Source organism: Lepidothrix coronata, unplaced genomic scaffold (genome assembly GCF_001604755.1).
Source record: "Lepidothrix coronata isolate B3197 unplaced genomic scaffold, Lepidothrix_coronata-1.0 Scaffold104, whole genome shotgun sequence".
NCBI classification, from domain to species: Eukaryota; Metazoa; Chordata; class Aves; order Passeriformes; family Pipridae; genus Lepidothrix; species Lepidothrix coronata.
In genome coordinates, this window is record NW_016690284.1 from 1,973,496 (window position 1) to 1,995,696 (window position 22,201).

The following is a 22,201-nucleotide window of genomic DNA, read 5'->3' on the forward strand; positions in this document are numbered from 1 at the left end:
CTACAGCACTCCACCTTGAACTGGTACAGTGGATTGTCCTTGGCAAGTCCTGTATTTGGGCTAAGTTCATTGTATCTGACTTTGGTTTGTTTGGTTGATTTTTGCCTTTTTTTTCCCCTCAGGACATACTCTTTAATTTATCACGATAATTTTGCATTCTCAGACTGTTCTGAAATGCAGTGGAAGTCCCTTCTGGCTGTTTACATGGCCAGTTGCCTCTGGGCTTTATGAGATCTGGACAAGAAGAGAAAAATTTTTCTCAACGATATGAATAAATTAAGGACACTCAGAATTTTTCCCTAACATCAATGCCAACTGCACAGACTCCATAATACTAAACTCTAGCACATAGTACCTATACCCAACCTGTATGTGTATTGCACCTAACTCATCTGGGGATCATCTAAGAGGGTAATCTTTATCCCACTGAGATTTGTGCCAGAACAGTTCCATTGTCTGGGTAGTAAATCCCACTGCTTGGGAACCTTTTCTGGTTTTCTGTTTAATTTACTAGGATTGATTTTACCACAGTCAGGAAAATGTTAAGGTGGTATCCAGTTATCTGAAAACTTATGGCAGAGTCTCTGCAGTGTGTGGGTGTTTAAGCACTGACACTTGTCTTTGAAGAGCTCATCAAGACAAAGAGAGTTCCACTTTGGCCTTATAGAGGGGATGTCTACCTGCCTTCTGATGTACAACAGTAAATTACCTTTTAGGTTTAATCTTTACCAAAAGCTTTCCTGAGTGAGTGATTTAAAAATAGGCAAAAATCTAACATAAAGTTACAAGGAGAAGGACTGCTTCAGTTAAATGGCTCACTGATTCAAATTACAGCACACATGCAGAGTATCAATGCACAGAAAATGTTTCTGTTGTTCAGAAGAGTCTATACCAAGAAAGGGCTGAACTCCCAGGTCCAATGAGAAAGAGTGGTTTATGCTATGGTGTATCTATCTGAATATGTTGTTCCTACGAGATGTACCACTTATTTCTGAAGTATTATGTTAGCATTTGTCAGTTGAACAATGTTTCTTCTTTCCCTTGTGAACAATCATTTGTCAAAGCTCTAAATACAGTACAAGATTGGGCATGAACCTCCAACCCTGTGTTTGGCATCAACAGGGCAGTTCCGTAATCTCTGATACTGCTGTTTGTTGGTTCATTAGAGACAGAGAACTGATGTGTTTATCCAGGTTCTTGTGCTGGAGCCTCCCCTGGAATATTTCACCTTGTGCAAATACTTATAGGCTAAACAAGACAGCATTTGATAAACATGTATTTGTAGGCTATGCAAGTGGCTTTATCATCCACCCAACACAATGATGACCAGGGCCAAATTAGATTCTGAAAATAGCACCCATTAACCAGGTTACCTTGAAAGTGTATTCAAGATTTTGGAAAGCACAATGAACCATGCGAGGACTCGAGAAGGCCCTGTAATTTCCCTCAGCCTTACCTAGATCCTTTCATGAGTATGCACTGCAGTGTACGTTACAGATAATTTGACTACGTTGAGCATGGAACACAAACACCAGTCAACTCCATCACACATCCAGGAGTCTATACGGAGCTTCATGGCTGTTGGTGCTTTGCTTAGCTCATGGAGAACAGAATCCTTGAAAGCTCAGCCTCTGAAAAATGTAGAGGTGATGGTGAATAGTATCCAATGCTCTCAACCAAAACCACATGCAAGCTCTCTGAGGCTGACAGGGAAGGCTGACAAATGACACCTGTACTACATGTTGTAGTTGGTGTGTTTGTGAACTCCTCACTTCCAGTCTTTACAGAAGGACTGTTCAGTGTTTTCTGCATAGATGATATTTTATTCCTCTTCCAAACACTCCTTCTTTCCATAGACCTAGCCACTTAAGAGCTCGTATGCTGAGGGACCATCTCTCTGAAGGCGGGCTAGCTAGGCCTCCAGGCTATGGGATACCTGACTGTTAATCTCTCCTCTTGTTCTGGATTCAACTCCAACTGTTTTTTTTTTCTTTAAATTAATGTCTTTACAACTGTGATAGAGTAATTCTTTTTGATTTTGGCTCAATTCAAATTTCTTTTCTAGACAGAAAATGTACTAAGTACAACTGTGAAAACTGAAGAAGTTCAATCTGTCACAGTAAGGGGGAAAATAAAAGTCTACATCAGGATGTTGCTGCATGTCTATCAGGGTAGTGGGAAAATGTAGACCTACCTCTCTACACCATGTATAAGATATCTAGCTACAGCCTATTGTCCAGAATGGGACTCTCAGCCACTACCTTACCCATTACATGAGAAGGAGTTTCCTCGATTACCTAGTTTTGGGCTGTAGGTCAGGACAGAGAAGCTTACAGAGTGGCAAAAGAAGACAAAACAGTGTAATGCAGTATAAGGACACACACACAACTCATGGGATGGGTGATAGGACAATAATGTTTTCAGGGTGTGTCCAAGCCTTCTAGGATGCCTGTACTTTGCTCCATATGGGCCAGTTTTCAAGAACCGGGCAGCTTGCTTGGAGCTTGTCAGCAGCCTGTTCAGCTCTGTGTGGTCAAATCATTCACTTCTAAGCATTTCCTACTTGTTTGCTTGGGTGATGGATTGTTTTGCTTTCACCGTGTGTTACTCTGAAATAACTGTTGTTACCCAGGGAGTTCTTGTAAAGATCACATGAAATGTACTAGTGCTATATACTCAAAATATACCTCACACGTATACATACAGACTAAGAACATATTCCGAAGTGGAAAAATCCCTGACTGGGGTCAAGAGGTGAACATAGCTTGTACCTAAACACAAGTGAATCCATGAATTTTGCTTATTACTGCTTAATAAACTGATTTTCACCTGAGTCTGTTTTCGAGACTTGTAAAGAGAGGTAGGTGTTCACTGTGTAGCGGAGTGAGCTATGGTTTTCTCATAGGCTTGTTCTCTATGGAAACACTCTGGAGAACATCAATATCTACAAGTCAATTCATGCCAGCTAACAGAAGGGCCAGATTCCCTGTCTCATCTTCTCTTGTTCAGCCATGAATTATATCCCCTGCATTATTTGCTGTTTAGGGAGTCAAAAAGTGTGCCAATAAATTAATTTCTTACTCTCTCAGAATCCTACTACTACCATTTTTGATTGTAGCTTCTATTTTTTTGTTTCCATTTGGGGACATGCACTCAAGTTTTGGTTTCTTTCCCAAGATAAAACTATGTACTTTGCCCACCTCTGCTATTTACCTGCGAAGTAATCAAGACACAGGAATGTGCTGGACCACTCACATTATAAAAAAATGAGTCAAGCTCTAAAGGAAAAAGCAAATATTAAAATAAAATAAAATTTGTAGTTGAGTATTTTTTTTCTTTCATGTTGTTGCTAACAGATTAATAACTTTGCAGAAACTGCTCTGGAATCTATTTTCAAATTAAATATTTTGATTCTCCCAAAACAGCATTGCTCCAGGAGGTTATATATAAAGCAGGAAATATGCTACTAACACAATAAAATACAAGTTTGCCACATTTTTTATTCATTCCAGTAAAAAAAAGTAGACTTCACTGAAACTAGGGCAGAGAGTGACAAACTGACTTGACTGCATAGTGCTTCTCATGTTCTTCCATTCTTCAGGGTCCTGTTGTGGTTTTTTGTGCCTTCCACGAAGAAGGAATATCCAGCGCATTTTATGTGTTAGATGCAAGAATTTTCTCCCACTGTCTTGTCTGAAAGGTAAGAAATCCATATTAGTTTCTTTTGCCATTTCCTTCCTTTTCCCTTTCTTCCACTGCTCACAGCTGCCTGCTCATTATCCCACCTTCATTAGAAGTAGCGTGAACTTTTCACTTTGTGAAAAAGAAGAAAATGCTCACAGTAAGAAAGCTCTCTTCTATTCTGGGCCAAACTAAACTTCCTGTAAGATTCCTAAGCTGTGTGCTAAGTTCATTGTGCTTCTAAATCTGTGTTAGTAGTGACTTTATTGCGGAATCAACCACGTGGTCATTTGAACTCATTAGAAGTTTCACTTGTTTCCCAGGTGAAATTTCATTTGTTTACTGTTATTTTCAGAGTGAACTGAAAAAACCATCCAAACAGACAAACCATACATTCTTAGTGAGAATTGTAAATGATATCTGAGGCATGAAAAGTTTACTTTAGTTTGGAACACTGATTCTGATCCACTAATTGGATGCAGCTCATTTTTCTGTTATAACCCCCAGAGCTACTTCAATGTACAGTTAGGAGGAAAGAAACCTCAACACTGTAGCTGTACCATAGACAGCATAACAAGAAAATGCAAATGTACAGGAACATTTTATGTTGTCCTTTGTACCAGTAAATGACTATAAAAACACATAGAACAGGAACAAGGAACTAATTAATTTTAAGTTAACATATAATGAGATTTTTTACATATGTATTTTAGTTAGATATTGTTTGAATGAAAGAAAACAAAGAAAAACTCTATAAATTGCTCTCAACTCTAATTCTCATCATGTGCATACAGATACTGTGACTGTGAAGTTTATTTGCAAACTTGTGTTGATGCTTGCAAATTATCTCAAAATACAGAAGTACTTTCAAATGAAATGTGTTAAATCAATGGCTCAGCACAAAGAGGTTTGTTGTTTCTTTGGTTGTTTTGTTTTCCAGTTGGTACTGCCTAAAACTGTGCTGATACAGTTTATAGGGTGTAAATTTACAGATAAGTGTATGAGAGAGCACTACAGGCAAGTAGATAGGCAAAGAGTGTCCCTCTGGGCTTTTGAACAAATTTCTTCCACATATTTCTCCAGAGAGAGTGAGGAAGAGGGATTCTACCATTCAGAGATGTAAAAAAACTGGGGTTGTTTCTGTAGTAGTGGGTGGGATATGTTCATGTTTGTAATGATGCTGTTGAGATACCTTGCAACCTGAGTTGTTTGTTTTTAATTACCATACTTAAAATAGTTGTCAGATTTGTTCTTAATTCCTAAATCTTTGCCAGCTCCAAAAGACAAGCATTACTGAATTTGATGTTTGTTTCCAGTTCTTTCCCCTTTCCAGGTCATATAGAATATGTTCAGTATCACAGGTCTAGCAGGAACATTCTGGCTGGGCATTTGTATCTTCTATTACATAGCCTAAGATTTTTTTGGACTTCCCTGTGAACTGATTCAAATTTTGACATTTTGGAGTAGGGTTGAAATATTCCATATATTCCCTGTGAAATTGTGTTTGGTATTTTTGCTGGCTGCAGGAGTTGAGTGAGGTGGCTTGTCAGTGACTTTTCCTGACTCAGCAGGGTTATCTGCAATTATGGTGTGTAAACTTGATGACTCTGGTGGCACTTTCAGTTATATGTGCCAGAGCACAGACGTAAGCATGAGAATTGTCAGTCACAGGGCCCCCATCATATGGACAAAGGCATGGGCTGAAGTGGTGCAGTGCTTTGGATGTTCAGGCCTTCAGTCTCTCACCACCAAGATAAAGCATTTTGCATCTAGGAGGCTGGACAAGGATGTCTTGTTGGTCACAGGCTGCAATGGGTCTGTGATGTCTGGGATATATCCTGCCGGGACATCACTGCCAATAACAAACTGGAGCATCCCCTAACCTCCATTGCCCTTCCTTCTTCCATATAAAAAAAAAAAGGCATTGAATTTAGCCCCAGAAAGTGTCAGCTAAAGAGAAATTATTTGACATTTTTAAAAACTTTTGTTTCTTTATAAGCAATTTGTAGTGGAAAAACTTTTTTCAACCCTGTGCTAATAAACTCACAAAATTTTGGAGCCAGACAAATACGTATGTGCCTAGACTTCCACTGTATTTTCCCCTTTATACTCACTTCACTTCTAGACAGATGCTGTTCAAACAGGGTATGAATGTGCATGCATATATAGTGCTGTGGCACAGTGGTATTCCCAGGGTAATCAGTACGTTCTGACCATAACTTCCACCATTTGCCCTCAGCAGCAGCATGAAGCCTGCAATCTCAGAGGGGTTTGTCTGGACTGGGAAGGAAAAGTAAAAGTAGTCTGTTAGGAGTGGCAGTCAGAGAGAAGGGCCAGCTGGCCACTATGTTTTTAGATAAATCAAATTTCTGCTCTGTGCTTCGGAACAGTTATTAATCCTCTCTCGGGCTTGAATTTTTTGCCTTTTGAAAGAACTGGGAAAAACATTATCCTTGACAGCAGGAATAGTTTACAGATTTGTCAGAATGTGTTATTTCATTCTTCTCCAAAGCAGATTGACAGCCCTGAAGAAAGTAGATATATGAACTAGGAGAATCATATTCAAGCAGCCACAAATTATCTTATGCCAGGTATCTGGTTTCAGGCTGGCTCTGTGGTGGACTGAGTATAGTTGAAAACATTCCTTTGAAAGGGTGGGCAATGGGAGTGGACAACCTTCTTCTTTCTCCTCATCAGAGAAGGTGGTGGGTCTGTCAGCATATTTAGAATTAATAGCCTCTGAAAGCTGCTGCAGACAAGTGTGCAAGGAAAAAAAAATATCACTAGTATGTTTTGTAGAGATTTGTCGCTACTTCAAACCAGATAGACAAAACAGGCTTTTTATGCTCTGGTAATTCTAAAATTTTGATCACTGGAAAATATAAAATAGTTTGGCTGCTTTCCCTTTTTCTGTAGAGTCCCTTTTATTTACTTTATTAACATGCTTCACTGACACTTAGCATGACCCATCTCGAGGGCTGGTGGCTCAGCTCAACACTAAAGGTGTGCGTGTAAGTCACCATTCTAAGGCAGTGAGCTGAATGCTCCACAGAGTTTTTTTTAAACTATGATACCTCTGTGGTTTTAGTATGTGATATATTTTCTTCTTATTGCTGTTTCTAGAATGAGGGGCAGAGTTGAGCATACATGCTAACTTGATATATTCACCTTACTGCAGGATTTTGATCAGAGGACACAACAAACCTGCTATTGATCTCTTAGTATCTAGTTAGATGTGTTAATCTGTTGTGACACTACTTCATGACTAATTGATTATCTCCTAGTTTATAATTTTGAATAAACTAGTGAGTAAAAATCTGTCCTGTGCAAAGATAATATTCTTTGCTCTCTAGTGTCCTAATCTGCAGTTCTGATAAATGAACTTCATTTTGCAAGCCAAGTCACCCCATTTATGTAAACTGGTCCGTTAAAATGTATAAAATTTCTTAAAAATACATTTTGAAAGATAATTTGCCTTTTCTGAGTGTCTACTACATGCATTAAGCCAAAAGTGCCTGCGTCCCTCAGACAGTGTGGTAGCATAGGCTGCACATTCCCTTGCATGTTCCATCCAGCACATCTCTCCCTCCAGCTGGCTGTCTGGTGGCTGAGTGAAAGGAGTGACATACCTGATAAGAGTAGGCTGAACAATATAAACCTCCTCAAGTAAGATAATTTAAGAACATTATTTACATTACCAATGTAACTGAACTAAGATCTCTACTTTGAACATCTGAAACTGAGTCTTAAAATCTATGTTTGGATTCAGATTTGAGTGGTTCATTGTTAGTCATGAGATATAAAGTTAACTCCTTACTTTTGCCCATGGCTTGTGTCCATCTGTGCTCCTGCAAGTTACACCCATTTGAATGGAATACTTTCTGAAGACATTTCTAATCTATGTGGTGTTATTCATCAGTTAAAAATGGCTCCAGGGTGTTTTCTCTGAATGCTTTAAGTGCTGGTTTCCACATGTCTTCGGATCATTCTTAGGATTAGGGCAAACATGTTGTATTCAGAAATTCCTGGTATCTATGCATCCAATATTTTAATAGTTGAAAGCAGTGATTTTCCTTCATGGGAGAAGAAATGTGGAGTTTGTCCCCTGGAATCTACAGGGGAGGATATGCAAAATAATGAGCTAATTTCTTCCCAACATTGAATCAAAATACCTTTATAGTCATCATCTTGAGTCAACAACAAACACATGAATCATCGTTTCCATCTTCAAAAGCATTTAAAATTCAAGTGTTTTCATTAACTCTTATCAGGTTCATATTTGGCTACATCTGTCAGTGTAGCAACCTGCATCTCAGTTTCAGCAATATAAGTTTAGAACTAAATATTAGGGGAAGTTTACATTTGAGCATTTACAATTATTAAAAAAAAAAAAAAAGCCAAGCAACAAAAAATGTGGAATGGCTTTATTATGCATTACTCCCTGAAGATAAATATTGCTCAAGTTCTTTGCCAATTCCTTTGACAAGTTAAGTTATTTCAAACAATAAAAAATGCATGCTGGTAGCTTTCCACTTTATTTGTGTTGAATGACCATTTATTAAATATTTTTCCCAATAGTTTCTTTCCAAGAATAGTTAAAATATTTTTAACTGTATAGGAAATAGTTAACTGACAGCAGGTTGACAGAATCTACTTCTCTGAGAAAGCTATGACTATACTCTTTCCAAGAAATGGGACACTTCAGTCAATGAGGTGACTTGTTGCGCCTTTGAAGCGGTCAGTTCATTGAGAAAACAACCATCTGAGTGTTTTCAAGTGACACATAATCACTCTTGTGCTATACCTGTAACTTACTACAGAAGTAGGTCAGAGCAAATTTAAAAAGCAGTTAATTTGATTTCTGTTTTCATTAGAAGGAAATACTTTCATAACGTTCTAAGAACAAGGATACAGCCAACTTCACTAGTGTAACACTAATTCTGATAGTGAATACAAGATTGCATAGACACAAGTAAGTAAGGTAAATGTACAGATGGAAAATGTAGTGAGGGGATGTGTATGCAGTGTCTAAATGAAAAAACGCAGAATGTAAAGGAGGAGCATATATGTTTAAGCTGTAAAATTATCTGGATGAAATATGTACATATTTATAGTCTAGCATCTGGTATATGTTACATGGCCAGCTTTGTTTGAACAAACTCTGCTAGACCTGGGTTAAGACAAGTCCCTCCCTAGTAATAAGATCTGTAGTTCATAAAAAGGCAGCCTACATGCTGCTGATTCAAGTGCTCTGAGAAATGTCCTCCAAAATGACACGATGCAGACTGCTGCCCTCATGCTAGTGCCACTCGTGCTGGGGAAATCTTTTCCCGCTTGTCTGGTCATGCCTGTGGCATACTGTCGAGGGTCAGCATCACAGTCAAGTTGTGAGGGACCTCATCCCACAACTTGTACCCTCATGTGGCTGATGTGAATTTTCTCTTTGATTTTTATGCAAGTGAGAACAGTCAGCAAGAGCAATGAACAAAAAGTAAGTTCTGTAACAGGATTTTGAGCAGCAAATTAGGCTCTAGGGGGAGTGACTAATATTTATAATAGTTCATGTTTTCTTGAGAACTTTAGCTGTCTGGGGAAGGAAAGGTCAAAAGGTTACATTTTTATGGATTTCTCCCCATCTAACTATTAGATATAGTGTGTAATTTATGATTCATCTAAATATGGACCTAGACCTTTCCTACAACAATCTCCTCTTGGGGGAAGTTTGGGACAGCCCAAAAAGTTATTTTTATCAACTCCTCCACTCCTTAAGATTCTGTTTTTAAAATTGCTGGGGATAGTTTTTCAGCACGCTAATTCCCAAACCAAAATTGTAAGCAGTGTACCTTCCAAGCTTGATATAAACATGACATACCATGATTGAAGAGAAGCACCCAGGAAAACGAAGTCCTGACATTTTTGGTGTCCCCTTTAAGATTGTTTATTAAAATAAAGCAGCTATAAGAAGAATCTCTGTTCTGCAATAGACATTTAGCAACTCAGAAGAGCATTTCTCCTGAGTTCAGGACAATTTACTAAGCAAAATTACTGTGTGCCATCTGAAAATCATCTTTGGCACAATCAGGTGTATTCCTCCACCATGCTCCATAGTGCTGACCTGAGAACTTCCCCTAAGCATGTGAATGAGGATAGGAGTCATAGGAATCCTAGAGATAACTTTCTTTGGATCTGGATTAAGTCTGCAGTCCTTACACTGGTTTTTAAAAGAGTACTGAAATAAAATGCAGTCACATCTTATTTCCCTGAAATTGAAAAATAGCTCTTCTCAGTGTTATCCAAAATAAACTTTCTTTTTGTTTCAATCCATCAAAACAAGATGGTCATTCGAACTCTGTTCTGTGAGTCATTTGTATACCACCTTTTACATTCTGTTTTGCAAAGCACTTTATACAATTAAAACAAATAATACCTTCAGGCTTGAATATGCAGTGTGGGAGCAGGTCTGAACTAGAAATTTTGTTCCAGTATCTGTTCAAAAGCAGTAATCATAGCGTCCTTGTATGCCAGTGAGGAAGCTACTTGCTATGCTGGCATGCCTGTCACAAAGTTTGGGCACTGAAGGTTTTGCTGCTCTTTGTCCTGTTCTGAGAGGGTCCCCAGAGCCTCTCATTTTCACCCATCCCTGATTACTAACCAGGACAGTGTTTTCAAATGGGTAGGTCCTTCTTTGTTTTCCCATGACCAGCAACTGCTTGAAATAACTCCACAATTTCTTTAAACAGAATTTCTTTTTTTTCTCCTGGTGATTCCCATCCCATCCAACAGAAGAAGAGCACAAAACATTATGATTTACTTGTAAGTTTGGGATAAATACCCCTTCTCTTGGACTGCTACTGCTGCCCAACACGACTCTTTATAGTACCTCTGCCAGACATGCATTAGCTTCAGCTTCCCTGTTCTTCCATTCCCCTCTGCTAATTTCTTTTAAAAGCACAGCACATCCTTTGAACATAGTTTTGGCCTTGAAAGAAATAAAAATCTTACATGCTTCTGACATCCAGGTGAGAGGATGTCCCTGAAAACAGGACTGCCTTGTACGTATGAGTCCAAAAAAGACAACAAGTAAAATATGCTGGGAGTATGAATGCACAGAGTAACTTCTGTTTCACAGTTATCTCTTATGCTATTACCCCTTAGCAGCCACAGGGTAATTTACCCCTCTTTCATGGCCGTATTTGTGCAATCTACATGTGAAATCAAACTCGCTGATCATGTTAGTCCATACTGTGCCGCTGACTTCTGTGATCCCTTCCAAGTAATACCTTCTGATGATCTGATCCAAACCTCTCTTAGATCAGAGGTCATCCTCAGTCATTTAGGTCTTTTATTTCTCCCCTCCACCCCCCAGCCTCAGTTTTTTAACTTGTTATATAATGGATGTCCTTCTTTCAAGAAGTTTTATGTGTATTCTGCACAGCTAACATGCTTTAGGCATCATTTGTCTCTCCTAACTGGGGCTGTTCTCCCTCCTTGCTTTACCTTATAGGTTTCAAGATAGTCCAGGGTTTCTGTGGTGTTTTGTGCATTTGCCCTGCCTCTGTCATGATTGCCCCAGGATTCACTGCACACACCTTTTGCCTGGCTTGAGAGCTCTCCACTGACAGGGTGGCTCATGGCAGACTTCCATAAGGCTTGCACTAACATATCCTCCTTGTAATAGGTGGGATTTTATGGCTCCTTTTATTGTTTCCATTCTTCTACCTTGTGTGAGAAGGCAGAAGTGGTGAAAAGACTGTCATTGTCTGTGCTGCATTACTGATGCTGGTTGTAAAGGCAATGCTTAGCTGGTGTCATCAGGGCTCTGCAGCTGTTCTGCTAATGCCACCCTAAACTCAGAGTTCAGCTCACCAAAAAGAACAAAACCAGCCAAAGGGGACTTCCAGGTGATGAAAACTGAACAGATTTTTTAGTTTCCTTAAGAGAGAAGTGGATAATGACACAAGAAATTGATGCCAAAGGCTACAAATTTACCAGTTGTCCTGTATCATGAAGTACATTCTTATATAAGGTCCCAGTGTGCAAAGGCTAAACAGACAATTCAAAAATATTGTGCACTTAATCAATACTAAGGACATTCTCCCTAATCTGGTTACAACTGTCTGTCTCTCTGCTTCCAGGGACAAAAGTTTTCTCCAGAGGCTTAATGACTGAACAAAAGCAACTTCTGGAGCTTGCCAAATTCTTCTGAAATACTGAAGTATTTGCCTGCTTCCAAAGGCAATAGAGTGGATGGAAGTGGCCTTTGTCTGGTCCCAGAGGCTGGGACAAGGAGATCACAAGGAAATTAATTTTGAAAAATCACCTTCCCTTAATACAAAACTTTCCAAATCAACTCATGTCATCACCTATTCATGAGGAATCTGGCAGCAGTGTACCAATCCAACTTGTTTTATAAAGCCAAGAAAAACAACCAATAAATTTGATAGTACAGTCTTTGGTCAGTCAAAAGCTAGAGAAAATGAGCATTTAATCTTCCTTTTCTTTTCCTTCTGTGCCACTCTCAGAAAGCTCTGTGGTCCTAAAATATATTTTCAGCAAAATGTAAGTGCCATAGCCCTAACCTGTGGTTTTATATCCAAGCTACTCAGCATCTGTACTGCCTCTGAGCATGTCCAGAACTGCTTTGCACCTTGACAGGGCTGAGGTGGCTGGCACCACTTTCATCCCAAATGGCACCCAGCCACATCCCAAATTTGGCCTCTTTTCTGCTGAGCTTCCCACAGGCAGAAACGCAGGCAGCTTTGTTAGGTGGGACCTGAGATGTACTGTTGGGATCAGGCTCCCTCTAAAATGCGTTGAGGGAAGACATCTTCTTTTTTTCTTTTTTTTTTTTTTCCTCTTTTTTTTTTTTGTGGTAGTTGCAAAAGGAGAAGTAGAAGTGTTTGTTTTATCTCCTTCCTTTTTTTTTTTTTTAACTCCTCTATAACATAATATTATAGCCATTGAAGAATTCATGTAGGAAGGAGCAGAGGGCCCTAGATTCAACTACTCAGCGTGAAGGTGTTAAAATTCACATTTCTAAGTAGGACAGGACAAATGGTTTAAGAATCTGTTTATAGAAAGCAAATGCAAAGACCAGCACTTCCAATGGTATCAGGATATTAGCCACAGTTTGCAGGAAAAATTAATCAAAACATTTTCGTAGTAATCACCCATTTTTAGGGATAACTTCAAGTCTTAAGGACGCAGATAATGTGCTTGAAAAGAAATATTTTCCACTGCTAATTACTGTCATTTCTCATAGAACAAATCTCCAAAAATGTCATCAAAAAAAAATCATATTTAAATGCATTGGAGCTGATAACTCTAACATTATTATTCTTCCTCTGCTTTTACTGAATTCTAGACTTGTTTGTCTTAGTGAGACAGTCACAGTTGTATGGGAAAAGGCTTCATCAGTGTTTTGTTATTTTGGAAACTGAAAACTTTGAGGCAAAAATATTTCCACTGAAAACCAAGAATTTCTGTTTGGGAAAGCTGCCCAGTTGCCTGTTGCTCAAGTAATCCGCTTGTCCCATGCAGTACTTGTGCATCTCTTGGAAGGGGAAGAGACTCAGAAGTGAGCACAAGAGAGCAACAAAATAGGTAATAAATGCATTCTCTTGTATCTTCCTCTGTTTTCTGACTGAACTCTGTAGAGAGGTGAAGTGTTTTGCCATAAAACTTTGGAAACAGACTGCATCAGCCTCCACTCTCTCAATTCCAGCTGCTGCTATTCAATGCTTGCTGCACAGCCCACCAAAAATCACAAAGGGCTTGATACAATGCATGCAGTTTGTGGTTATATTCTTTTTTAGGTTGGAACTGTTTCTCATCTGTTGTGTATGATCCAGGGAAGGCAATGAGACATAGAAGCAGGCCTGCTGTAGTTTACAGTCAAAACATCACTGTGGTCGGGGCAGGGGGCGAGAAATTGTTTCTTAGGCAAGAGGAAGTTTGAAAACAATCATGAAAAATGCCATGGTCACTTTAAGTAATTTTCATATTGTTGGACACACCTTTGTAGTTTACAGAAGTTATTGCTTCTGCAGTATCAGCAAGTGAAGAGCTAAAGAAAAGTAAAAAAAACCCTACCAGTTTAACAGCACTGTGAAAATTTGGACCTAGATTTTCCCAACAGCTTTCCTCTTTTAATCTTTGAATATAACTGAAGCTTTGTGATTTATTTTGACAGACCAAGAATCTGGCCGTCAGATACACAGTACTTGTCCTACTTATTCCAGAGAGACTACATATCATTTTCATCAACACTCAAAGTTAAAGTTCCCTCCAGAGCCAAGAAAATGACAATTACTGAGTCATAGTCCGTCAAATATTTATTAATCATATCACATTAAATAAAAATAGGGGAAAGAGACACTGTGAGACAAAATAATGTTTAGATTTATTTCCCTCTCTTTGACTCCCATGTGAAGTGAGTTCTGTCGGCTTAAATACAATCGCAATTTTTTTTTCCATGCAAAACAAGCCCATTTCAAAATAATTGTAAAAGTTTGCAGTGTGCAGCATATGGGATATGCAAGGCAAAACTGATGACTAACACTGTAGGCATTATTTATTAACTTTAATTCGTACTATCTCATATCCTCCTGTCAGCGCACTCCTCCTCCTCCTTTATTATTACAGATGAATGAAAACTGATGCTTCTGCATTCTTTTTAAACCATTGAAATATGTTAATTATTTACGGTAAGGCATCAGAATGAATAACAAGACACTATCCCTGAAGGTTTCAGCTTTGTGTTGTAGAAATTTCTTTACCTGGGCATAGTTTAAAGCAAAATGCATGAAATTATTCCAAACAAAGAAAGTCCACATTTTCTTCAGAATTTACACGGCCAGTCAGACGTTGTTAGCACCGATACTTAGGCCAGTCTTCTGGAACAGTATTACACTCTATGTATTCTAGGGTTACATGTCCAAATGTGCTTTCAAAAGCTGTTTTATTGCTAGAACAAAAGTATGGGAGATGGGAAAGGATGAGCATATGCTACCTGATGGATGCTGAAAGCACTTTCCTGCTCAAGGCCAGGTCAAGAGCTCTCACTACTTGGGATTACAAGTCAAGAATCTAGGCAATACCTTTGCTCTAAAACCCAAAAAAGGCTAATTTAAAAAGATTGGTCACAGTGCCTTTAACATTTTATAAAAAGGCAAAGTGCTAGAGCCTTTGTTTTGCAGTGGGGAATATCACGGTCTATGGAGCTTAAACCCAGGAGAGATGACGGACACTGGTCCTGGAGAAGTATTTGTTACCTCTCACTCCCCTTGAGAATGTGGATAGTGAGCAAAGGGTTGGTGGTTCAAAGTGTCAGAGAAGGAAAAGAGTGTGAAGCTGGCAGTGACTCTTCAGCTCCCTGACTTGTATGGTCAGGATAGGCAGGTATGGGATTGCAGGCTGTCCTAGAAGTACTGCCAGCAGTGCTCTAGCACTTCCATATGTATTGGAAACATTCAGTAACATGACAGCACAATGAAGTGGCCATGGCTTCATCAACAAAGAGAGTAAGTAACTTGTGCTGTGAAGGCAACTGAGATCTATATGTAACCTGAATTAAGCGAAGCTTTTAAAGGAAGCATCTGGGACCACCCAGGACAGATTCAGGTATTGTTGCGTAAGTGCAACCTGTGCACTCATTCTCCATATCAGAAGTATGGGTTGGGTGCATAAGAACCCCAGGACTAATCCTTTAATTCTTAGACTTTTTGTAGATCACAACTACTAGTTATAACTACTTAATTTTTATGGAACAACCCATATCCTTTTATGAACAACAAAGTGGGGTGAACAGCTGTTGTTTTTAATACTCACAGTCATTCTAAATGACTGTTTTTATCTTTTTAGACTGAATAAACTAGAGCGAAATAAATGGAATTTTTTGGAACTAGAAGTTATGAATCAACTCTTTGATGCAGAATGACTGTTTCTTGTCAGTATTGGCTGCTGACATGATTTTCTCTGCATTTGCATAGTACAAGTTATGTAAGCATCATGCAGCAAAGACGGATGAGGGCATGCTATATCTCCTTACAATTATATGACAAATGGTGAGGGATATGATTCATGTTTGTAAGGCACTAAATACAGCAAAGAAATTAAAAACAGACCTTCTGTATCTCCAACAAAGGAACCAAGGATTGAATCCTGCAGCTTTAAAAACATGATTATGTGCAGATGAAACAAAATCAATTTAGTAGTAATTTTAAAAAATTTAAGAATTATGGAAATTTCTGATTTAAAGGGATAGAAATTAAGGCTAGGAGGGGTTACTTTTGGGTAAAGCATTTTCATGTTGTTTGTTTTAATCCCTGGAAAGAACGCCTATCCCAAACACCTACTTTCTGGGTATCATCAAGTACACCTACAGCTGTAAGGCCAAGGACATAGACCGATTAGTCTTGTAGTGATAAATTCACAAGACAAGGAGAACTGGGGGGCTGATTTTAAAAGAAATATCTTCACACTTCCAAGCCAGTGATTTTCAGAAGAGATTGTCTTCTCCAGAGCACTGAGAAGTGAAGTTCCCATGCTCTGAAGCATTCTGGCTGGAAGAGCACATACCCCTGTGCTGTGTGCCAACAGTGGGCTCAGCCACAGTCCACAGCCATCACTGATCAGCACCAGGCTTTCCCTGGCCTGAATTACCTTTATTCAGATGCAAAGGGTCAAAGTACAGCTTAGCTTTGGATAAGAGCTTTCCAAAATTCGTGTGTTTTACATGAGTCGGAACCAGAGGGATGGAAATACGATAAGCGATAATTTCCAAAATGAGAAAAACGTCATTTTGCTATCCTACATTTCATAGTTGCAGAAAGGATTAGGCATAGATGTTGTTGAAAACTTTGGTGGAAGCTGCCATGACAATATTTTCAGGTCAGTAAAACGCAGGAAATACCAAAAATCTTTTGGGGAATGGATATGATGAGATTAGCACATTAGTTTTATCTATTTGTAGAATTCAGAGAATTTAGGAAGGACTTTGTGGAGATTACCAAATCTTTAAACCTCAGGAAATCCCAGTGTAGGTTCTCATGAGCTGAACTGCCAAGGGTGTCTGGCAGGAGAGAGTTATTATACGTCTGGGAAGAGCATGTGATAGTTTCCAACTTCCTTCATAACAACAAAAAAATTTTCACTTCACTAAGTGATTAGGAAACAAAACATCTTCAGCTATGAGACCCTTTATTTTCGTCGCTTTCTTATAACAAATTTTGAGTAAATTTAACTACTAAAATTTTTGAGAAGTAGTTTGGGAAAGACATGGATATTCATTACACAACCCTTTGTTAAACAGGGTGTCGTTGGGAAAATGTAGTGTCCAGAAACCGGAGCAAGTACGTATACCATTATATCATAAACTTAATATCTGGCTAAATAAAATCAATTTAAAAAAATTCTTGTGAATAATATTATTATCAACAGGTACAGATATAATTCTTCAAATTTTTGCAAGTTTAGCATGTCAGTAGTCTGGCCAATCCATTTGTTTGTTTCCTTTTTTATTAACAGCATTTACCTGCTTAGAGAAAATCAAGAAGTGCCTCTTCGATGATTTCATTTGGTTTTGGATTGTTTTTTACCATTTTAAGCTTCCTTAAATTCTGTACCATAAATTCTGCACCAAAGTGACAGAGTTCATCTGGTCTTGTGGTCACTGCGCACCTATGGTGACATTACATCGTGTGACTACGTGGATCAGAAGAAACAAAGGACTTTTTTCTGGTTTTCCATGATGAGTCCTGTCAGGACCGTGGTTCAAAATCCCAAAGGTTTAAAAACACATTCTATGGATTGTTTAGTGTCTCTCATCACATCAGTTAATGTCAGGTGGCATTTTTTATCTATGAGGTCATCTATGGAGTTACAGAGTCCAAATAGCCATCAAAGCTCTGTTCAGAACACCATTCAGAAACAAGGTGAACATGGTCCTTGTTTAAGTACCCATAACTTAAGTACCCACACACTCAGAGCAAAGAAACTCATTGGTCCCAACCAGTTTTTTAACTCACCTCATTCGCCTCTCCTGCTCCCTTGATTGTGTAAAGTTTCTTTTTATCTGTGAGATCTTAGTGGGACTGTTTGTGTCAGTAAGAGTTCACTAGAGCAGGGAAGTATTGCAAAATCTGTACTTCTCCTGGGGAAAGTGAAGAGGAGGGTGCTTGAGCCTGTGTGCTTGGAGCAAAGGGCAGGGAGGGGAAGGGAAGTCACCACTAGTAAAATATCCAGAATTTAGATTTCCTCTTTCCCAGCTTCTCCCTTCCCATTTATTATTATTCTTCAATGTCTGTATAATTTTTTTTAAGTTTCATTGTATCTTTTTTTCATGTAATTTTTTCTTGAAAATTAAAAAGACTACGTGTCAAATTCTGAGTGAAGGCATTTCAAAATGGAGCCACTGAATGCTTCATACTACTTAAAGATCTCTGTCCCTTATAGGTTCAGTTTCCTTCATTTTTGCACTAAAGCAAGCTTATTTTATCTGGTGGGATTCCCATCATGCTTCCAGGCAGGCGGTGAAGATTTGTGTGCTGTAATAGAACTGGTGCCTGAAGGGCAGAAGGGATATTTCACAAGCAGGGACACATTTGCACAAACTGCTCTCACTTCTTGTTCTGGCAATGCTCTCAAGTAATGTCACGGGGCAGGCATTCCTCTCAAAAGACTTGGGGATTATTATCCTGCAACTTGTGGTGCAGCAGTAAAATTCAGCTGCCATACCTCAAAGTTAACCATTTAGTTACATGATTTGAGGGGGTTTTGAAATGTAATAGAGGAGATTATTAGTTCCCAAAGAAGAAATGGCTTAATAATTTGGGGTTAATAATGGATTTGACATTGGAAGTATTTATGAACATATGTGGTAAAGCCAGAGTGGCATAATCTAGACCGAGGAAAGGGTATAAACAGTAATAAAAGGGAATTTCTCCAAAAGACATAATAGGTTGATGAGCATAACAATTTCTGTTGTCTTTTCTACAAAGGTTGGCAAAAGTGACGGCTTTTGTGGAGATTTCTCCTTATTGCTCCTTGGTCTTGAATCTCTCCTGCTTGCAGAAGAGGTGTGCCAACTAATGCTCTTCCTCTGGTGGACATGACCAATCTGTTCATGCATTGGGCCTCAACAGTTGTTTTTGGGAACTCTATGCTACTCTATACCATTCTATACCACAGGTAACATTTAGGGTCCCTGTGTTGTTTAGAAGCACTAATTTTAAAATTAATTAAGTTGTAAAAAAAAAAGTAAAAGAATTGTAGTCACTTTGCTTCCTCAATAACCATCAGCATACTCAGCCTCTGGAAACCTGTACTGTGCATCTCCATCAACATTTTTACAAGGTCCTAGCTGATTTTACCAGAAAAGTGGTGCTATTGACCCATTTTAAACTAACAAAACACATCTACACTCTGAGCTATATTCACATCTGTTATGTGCATGTTGTATTTGTGGACTGTTGCATTTGCCTATTTCTCAGTTGCTCAAAAGCTGATGTAAGAAGCTAATTGAACACTACTAAATACAAGAGGCAGGTATTTACTCTCTTTGAGCTTACTGCTTTTTTTTTTTCAATAGAGCTGATCTTTTTTTTAGCTTTGTGATCACATAGAGATGTCTCTTCCTGATTTCAGTGTGTGGAGAGGGATTAATTGCTTGGGAACAGCTCATGAAATGGGCTTAACTCTACAGTATTGATTTCCTTATTCAAAGACCCACTTGGATTCCTCATACTTTCATACTAGAAGTAGCTGAAGATGGTAATGAGGAATCTGGCAGTACCTGGCAGTTACTGTTTTGATTTGGGTTTTTTTTCTCATTGCTTCAAAGTTCTTTCTGAATAGCTGAATGTTCTTGCATCTTTTAAAAGTGTGTTTCAAAATTACATTTATGTTCATCTACCACGACAATTCATATCTACAAAAATTGCTACAGTAGAATAGTTTGGGAAAATGACCACAACTATTCAAATAGGAACATTTTGTAGTCATTCACTTATTAAGTTTTCCTAGTACATGGACTAGCTTTGCCATCAAAATTTATTTACTGAAAAACGCCAAAACACGGCGACATACAGCTGAACCTTTCATTGCAAATTCTTTAAGGAGAACAAGTTTCTTGACAAAATTCAGAACCAATTCCACCAGAGATCACTACTGTTTCAGCAGATACATTTCAAATTTTTAAGAAAACTTAACATGGGAAGGAAGTTTGGTAATAAATCAAAAGTATCAACATCTTTACCCTTTTTTAAGCCTCAAACATAACAAAAACTGTTTGCATTTAATTTGATCACACAGAGTCCAGGGTCCTTGTTATAAGCATCCTGATTTTATATATTAGCCAGTAATCCTTTGCAAGGTTTGTAAGTTCCTGGTGCTGCCATTCTTAGCATGCAAGTGGTCTCTGCTCTCCTAGACGTTCCCCTGCCGTCAGATGGTTTTTGCTTCCTTGGTAGCTCTGACAAACTCTTCCAGTTTTCCTCATGGATTCTGTTATTTTAGCCCTTAGAAAGAATGTAACATTGTGAACTGAAACACTTTATTGCACACAGAATGACCTTAAGTAAATTCTTCTGAATCTTTGCCCTCATAAGACTCTTAAGCTTTTTGTACTTCAGTTTCTACAAGAAACAAAGTCTTGTGGGTTTTTTGCTTCTAATCTTTCATTTTTTGCAGCTTTTGTGCTAACAGCTATTGCTTTGTATTAAGACGATGACAATGGCTACACTGGTCCAATTTTCTATACTATTCCAACTAGAAATATCTCTCCAATCTCTCTCTCCTTTTTTTTTTAATTAAAAAAAAAAATCAGCATCTTGAATAAACCTGTCACAACATCATTTAATCTCCATTTCTGCAAGATGTTAACAGATTGACAGTATCTTCACCACCTTCCTTACATTTGATCCCATCTCCTTTCCAAAACTCTGCAGAGGATAAATTGCAGTTAGTGTTTTGTTCTACTTTAGGCTGCAATCTTCATACTTCAGAACCAGTCTTACTTATTTCCCTAAGTTTGCCAAGGAAAGAATAAACAGTGGAGCATGGTCAAAAGAACATTTTATTTACGAAAATGTGGAATTTTGGGTAGAGCAGAATTATTAGTAAAATTGCAGCATCAGCCAAAAGTAAAGGGATATTTTAATTTTATTTTCACAAGCAGTTCTAAATGGTTTCCCCTTCTCCCCAGGTGGATTCCAAAATAATATGCTGGTTTTTTGGACTAAGGTAAATTTGCAAGAACAATTCAGTGGCTGAGAATGTGGTGTTAAATACATTTAAGAAGTAAGAGCTACTGATAATATGTCACATTAAAAAAAAAAGCTATAAAAAGGATAGTTCAGACCCCTGAGGCACTCCTCTGACCCTAGGTGTTTCTTTTTAAATGTAAACTTTTATGTGCTGAAGTCAGTAGCCGGAATCCAAAAGGCGTTACTCAAAATCAGCATCAGCACCTATTTGTAGCCTCCTGTTTAAAAACAAAAGACTTGCTAAGACAGTTGTAGCATCTGTAGGATTCATCAACTCCCTGTAGAGGCTTACTTGGTTCCTTCCAAACATTCCTTTCGGGACACAAGAGCCATTTTTTTGGCAGCACTACAGGCACAAGGAGGTGCACAGAAAATACCCTGACCAAGGCAGCCTCTCAGGCAGCTGTAGGATGTTCTCCTCAGATGTAGGACGTTCTCCTCAGATGCAGGACAGCAGGCCTTTGGGCCCACTGACAGGACAGATATCCCTAGGCAGTCTTCAGTTACAGAAAAGATGGATGCAGGTGTTTCTGGCCTGCAGTGTTTTCAAAGAACACCTGTAGACATTTCTGCATTTCCACAGAAGGTAATGCTATGGTCTGCATCACACAAGGAGGAAGCTCTCAGACTTTACAGCCTCTTTAGACACCAGGGGTTTGTATTTAACACGAGTATGGTGGTATGATTTGGCACCTTATCTGCTGGCCAGCTCTGGGCAGATACCTCCTCAATGCACTGATTTCTGTATTAGGGTCCTAAAGTTACTCATTCTTGCTGTAAACACCCGGTGTTGAATCTGGGAGATTAGGCTGTACACCAAGAGCCCTGTACTTAACCAAGTGTTCTTGTGTTCTGGTTTGGATTTGGCCTCTAGATTTTATATTGATCTTATGTGGTGGTTTGGACCTTGGTTTTTCCCCAGAGGCTGAAAAAGTAGTAGACCCCAAGGGGTGGAAACCCCTGGAAGTTTTGAAGTTTTGCCCAATGGGCGCTCCTGCAAAAATGTAAACATATCACAAGCACCGGAAGAGATGAGTTGTAGTTTTGGTTGTTGTTGGAGAGGTGGCCATGTTGTGAGCCACGAGGAAGGGGCTCTGAGCCCCTTGGGCCCTCTGGGGCCTCCCAGCCCCTGGCTGGGGGAAGGCTACAGAGATTTGGAACAGTGCTAGACTGGACTAAGTGTCTGTTGTTATGCCGGGAGAAGTTTTTTCTCCATGGGCACAGAGCAGCAGCCGGCACTGACCAGAGAAACAGTG

General features: G+C 38.9%; 1 long non-coding RNA gene across 1 annotated transcript; it reads left to right on the forward strand.

The window, feature by feature from the left end:
- Positions 1-3,663: 3,663 nt before the first annotated feature.
- On the forward strand, positions 3,664-19,499 carry LOC108501575. Its single transcript, XR_001876224.1, has 3 exons — positions 3,664-3,700; positions 13,754-13,757; positions 18,681-19,499. It is a non-coding gene; the product is annotated as an uncharacterized LOC108501575 (long non-coding RNA).
- Positions 19,500-22,201: the final 2,702 nt, after the last annotated feature.